Source organism: Culex quinquefasciatus, chromosome 2 (genome assembly GCF_015732765.1).
Source record: "Culex quinquefasciatus strain JHB chromosome 2, VPISU_Cqui_1.0_pri_paternal, whole genome shotgun sequence".
NCBI classification, from domain to species: Eukaryota; Metazoa; Arthropoda; class Insecta; order Diptera; family Culicidae; genus Culex; species Culex quinquefasciatus.
This window is the reverse complement of record NC_051862.1, coordinates 203,272,312-203,278,311: the sequence shown is the minus strand read 5'-3', so window position 1 is coordinate 203,278,311 and position 6,000 is coordinate 203,272,312.

Below are 6,000 nucleotides of genomic sequence, written 5' to 3'. Positions count from 1 at the left end.
TTTTTTTTTGAATTTACGATGCGCAAAATAATAATAATAACAAATAAAAAATTTCCTGTTTTTATTAAACTATTCTTCGCAAGAATCTGTCCTTAAGTCACTCTTGGCTGTAAAGCATTTTTGTTATAAGTACAGCAACTAAACATCACCTAAAGTCCTATTAAAAACTCGGCAACGTGTATAAGATAAACATCGCACTTCAACTCACCCAATTTTGGGTAATGTTATTATTGACAACTTCAATCAGAACCTTTTAATCGTGCGTCATGTAAACAAAATCCTCGTTCCTCGATTACACTGCTGTGTCGCACACATACAACAACATTCATTCCGCGGATTAGATTCGTGTGCGTCGATGGCCGCCCAACGATTACTGCGATCTTTGCATGACGGGACGAATGCAGAAGATAAGCTTAGTTTGGACGCAAAGCACAGCGCGGGGGGTGGGGTGGGGGTGTAGATAAAAAGGTAATTGGGAAGAAGACACATCAACCCTTAGCCGACCTCTTGCCAGAGCCGCACACATTTCAAATTAACCCAACCTACTGAATATCCCAACCCAGCAGGCCATGCACGCGATCCTGATACACACACACAAGTAAATTTCTGCTCCGCTCTCTTCACACCATCAAAAACAACAAATAAAATAACTGGAACATTCTCACCGAACTCCAGCAACTCGGCCAACAGCCCGACTGCCTCCTTACGGCAATGCCAGCTCGGCTGCCCGCTGCCATCGTCGCTACGATGCCGTCCTGCTGCGCGAAAATGCCGGAACACGCACTTTTGTTATTTTTTTTTTTTTGACACTAATTGACCTTTTCCTTTTTTTTATTGTCCACATTTTATTCACAAAAAAAAACTTAATTTATCAACATGGCAGGATCGCCAATGTGATATCTTCCTATTTATTATTATCTTATTTAAAACACTACTTATCATATAAACGGGAGCAAAGCTCCATCTTTATTCTTCGGCTTCATCTACTAGACTAACTCCCGATTCACGCTCGCTTTTCACTCACACATCCATAGCTCTACACGCTTATCGCTGACTGCCTAATTTAGGATAATCTTCAGGATGCCACATATACATTTTTCAGCCCCTTCAAATAGATTGCCTAGATTTTTTGTTTTATGAGCAATTCTCTACGCAATCGATCTTTTTTCTTCAATTTTAATTTTTGTATTTTTTAATCCGGCTGAAACTTTTTTGGTGTCTTCGGTATGCCCAAAGAAGCCATTTTGCATCATTAGTTTGTCCATATAATTTTCAATAGAAATTTGGCAGCTGTCCATACAAAAATGATGTATGAAAATTAAAAAATCTGTATCTTTCGAAGGAATTTTTGGATCGATTTGGTGTCTTCGGCAAAGTTGTAGGTATGCATACGGACTACACCAGAAAAAAAATACACGGTAAAAAAAATTGGTGATAATTTATTTAACGTTTTGTCACTAAAACTTTTTAAACCAAGACTAGCATTTTAAAAGGGCGTAATGTTGAATGTTTGGCCATTCTGAAATGTTAGTCTTGATTTAAAATATTTTTTTCGAAAAGATCGGAAAATTTCACAAATGTTTCATATTTTAAATTTGTAAATCAGACCATTAGTTGCTGAGATATCGACATTAGAAATGGTGGGTTGTCTGGGTGAGACTTAGAAAATATCAATTTTCCTGTTTTTAAACCTTTACATGTCAAAAACTAAGCAACTAAGGGTCGTGTCAACAAGGTTTATAAAAGCAAAATATAGATAATTTTCTCAGCTTTTCAAAAATATTTTTTTCAAAAGCGGACAAACATGTGCACTAATTTAAAAAAAAAACTGCGACTATTTTCAAAAAAGTCACCCTAAAAATGGATTAAACTTGAAAACGTTGCACTTTATCATAATTTCACTGACGTACTTTTTCATTGCAAATTTGGTTTTACATCGAAAAATCAAGTTGAAAAGTTTTTGTGACCAATATTTCGATTTATTGAAAAAATCAGTATTGATTAAAAATTCATAACTCGGTCAATGATTTTTTTGCACAACCTGGAAATTTCTGAAAAGTTGGCATTTGATGTCCTCTAAAACCAGGGGGCGACATCTATATCTCACTACAGGCAGCTCGCCCGTAGCCAACACAAGCTGTCAACTTCGGCACCAGAACAAAAGGGAAATGTCAACTTCGGCTCCAGCTCAAAAGAACAGCTGTTCGTTACGGAATCAAAACAAAGCAACTGCGCACTGTAAAAGTACAAAAACTGCAGGCATAAAATGAAAACAAAGTAATTATTGTTTTTATTTAAAATTTTACCGCAATGTACGTTTAAAAGTTAGTGTATGTTTGTGAGGTGATTTTTATCATTTTATTTGCAAAATAAACTACTAACGTAGGGATTATTAAGCACACATCGGGCAGATGACCTTTTTTAAAGTTGTACTTTTATCACAAGAAACGTTTAACTTAACTACTGTGTAAACTGTGACTTTTACTACAGTAATTCTTATAACAAAAATTTAAATAATAATAAAAGAAATATTTTTGTTTTCACTGTGCGCAGTTTGCGCGCGTTATCAATCTCAAGCACCCAAGATGGCAACCTTTAGCATCCCCCTGTGAAGGAGCACTAGGCCCGGCTCCAGGAGGGCTTGTTGATTGTCCAACCTTTCCACTGTGTTGCAGGGAATTCCGTGGTACAACACAGCTTCAAGGCGACAATCGGCGAGTGGACTGTATTCACGACTTTTTCCTTCAGTGGACTCCTTAGGCCAGGATGCAAGAAAACAGCTTGTTTCACGATGTTATCTTCTATATTTACAAACTTAAACTGACTTACGGACTAACAAATTCATTTGATTTTTATAACTAAAACTTCGGCATTTCTTCCCGATTCTTCTTTGCAAAAACATTCTTATTATTTAATCTCCTCTCGGGTGCGCAATCCTTATTCCCTAAATCATGTACACGCCACTTCTTCTTTCCATTCATTTACTTCATTCATCCCTACTCCCTGCTCTCCTATTGGTCTGTTTGCGCAAGCTGCCTGTTCAGACGCGCGCTGCGCGGCCTTGAGCCTATTGTGTGCTGTGAGATACATGAACGAAACTGGTGTGAAAGGGAAAGGACACGAATGGTGAGTTGGTCTGCGGTTATTTACATGCTATTGTTTCTTTTCTTCTTAAATGTGTGGCGTGTATGTGCGGGTACATTTGTGTTGTGTTATGTGCTTGAAACAATGGAAGGATTAACTGACACTGTGGAAATGGATGGATTATTTTTGCAAATTTACTATACCTGACACTGTTAGAAAAATCATATGGGTTGGAAACTATTTCTTTTAAGATTAAAATCATTTCTTGGGCAAATTAAATCTACTTTGGCGTTGGCGCCAACATACTCCCGCCGGGCAGAGATAGAATCTCTGTGACCTTAACCAAATTTGCATTATCAATGATTGGCAGAACAGCAATCTTATGGATCGCCCGCTTGTACACTACTGTACCGATCTGCACTTCTACCGTACGCACCAAATCATCTTTCCCGGGGAAGGTTTTTGTGATTTTTCCCAACTTCCAAACCTGCACGGGTGCATCTTTTTCTTCTAGCAAGACAATCATACCTGGTTTGATGTTGGCGGACTTGACTCGATCCTTACCGCGGGGTTGAAGGGTTTGCAAATAATCGCGATGCCACTTTCTCCAAAACTCATCGCGCAATCGCTGCATGTACTGCCAGCGACTGAGCCGATTTATCTGAACACCTTCACAACTGGGTTCAGGTACATTTCACGAGGCTGACAGAACTGAGCGATTTCATCGACTGTGACTTGGGACTTCAACAATTCATAGAGCTCATGTAGCTCGGTTTTCGCTCCGCGGAAATTGGTTCCGTTATCGGAGTGGATTTCTCGGGGAAGTCCTCGACGACCTACGAAGCGTTTCAGAGCTGCGAGAAAAGTCTCTGTACTCATATCTGAAACGAGTTCCAAATGTACGGCTCGAGTGACCATACAAACAAACACCGAGATGTAAGCCTTTACGATCTTGGGCTTGTATCGACCTTCCTTGACATAAACTGGACCTGCGTAATCCACACCTGTGACCTCGAACGGCAGAGCTTGGTTGACACGATATGCAGGAAGATTTCCCATCAACTGACTAGCGACATTCGGGCGAGCCTGAAAACACGTGACGCAACGATGAGTGATTCTGCGAACTGACGACCTTCCATCAATCAGCCAAAATCTGGTCCTCAAAGCAGCGATCAGACTCTTGGGACCTGCATGCAAATTTTCTTCATGGTAAGCGCGAATCAAAAGGTCAACTACAGGGTGTTTCGGTAAAATGTAGGGGTGTTTGGAGTGAAACAACAGCGAGGATTGCTGAAGCCGACCTCCAACTCTCAAGACACCGTCCTGGTAGAACGGGTGCAAACCTGCAATCTTCTTGCACGGTTCGTCATTCTGAACACGGTGGATTTCGTCACTGAGTGCTTCGTGCCGAATAATCTTTACGATCAGTTCCAGCGAAGCGCGCAACTCAGGGATCGTTGGGTGAATCATGAACACTCGACAAGACGGATCTTTCTGACGACAATTTTGGATGAAACGCTGCACGTATGCCATCACACGCTGCAGCTTTCTGAACGAACTGAACCTTGTAAACACCGGAAGCTGGTCTTCATTGAACACTGGGGTTGCAATGATCGGACCAAGCTTCAACTCGGGGAGTTCATCATCTGGAATTTCTGGGGGAATTTTCTCATCATACACTTCGATTCTCAGAAAGAATGGGCCTTCCCAGAACTCGGACTTCGACATTAGAGCCTCGGGAAGCATGCCTCTGGAAACTATATCAGCGGGATTGTCCTTTGACCTGACATATTTCCAAATAAATCCTGCGGTGAGCTCAAGAATCTTGGCAACTCTGTTCCGGACGAACACATCGAGCTTCGCCAATGACTTCTTAAGCCACGCGAGGACAACCTGACTGTCAGTCCAAAGTACGACTTGGCTTACCTTAAACTTGACAGTCTCGAGAACTCTAACCATCATGCGAGCCAACAGTTCACACGCCATCAACTCTTTGCGGTGAATGTTGAGATCTTTCTTGGGCGAACAAACTCTGGATTTGCTGCAGAGGAGGCGAAGTTGAGCTCTGCCGTCGGACAAGATGCATCGGACGTAAATGTTTGCACCGTAAGCAACAACGGAAGCGTCGGAAAATCCATGAAGCTCAATCGCGACAGTCGACGGGCTGATAACATAGCGTGGAGTCCGAATTTCACTAACCTTGGGGAGGGCTCTACGGAAACACAACCACGACGCCAGAAGATCTCCATCGACCTTAGCGTCCCATGGCAACTCAATCAACCACAACTTCTGCATGTAAAGCTTCGCAACAACAATCACGGGGGATAGAAATCCGATGGGATCAAACAACCTGCCGATTTCAGAGAAAATACTTCGCTTGGTGAATTCGGTGACATCTTTTGGAAGACGCACCACGAACATAAATTCGTCAGACTGGGGACACCATGTCAGACCCAGTGCCTTGACGACCTCGTTTCCTTGATCGAGGCAAACAAGTTTCTCGCGATCAGATTCGGGAACACTACTCAACACTTCCTGGCAATTCGAGCTCCATTTGTGGACACGAAAACCTCCAGACTCAAGCATCTTTCGAATCTGCCGCTGGACGACTACAGCTTCGTCAGCGGAACTAGCACCGGAAAGGATATCATCGACATAACAATCATCACGAACCACCTCGGCTGCTAGCGGAAACTTCTCTCTTTCATCTTGACACAACTGAACTAGACATCTGGTCGAGAGGAACGGGGCAGCTGCTGTACCGTAAGTTACCGTCTGTAACTCCAGCACGCGAATCGGCTTTGAAGAGTCACTCCTCCACAGAATTCTCTGGAACCTCGTCTGAGACGAGTCGATAAGCACTTGCCGATACATTTTTTCAATATCGGCAGTGAATGCAATGGGGTTTTTACGAAA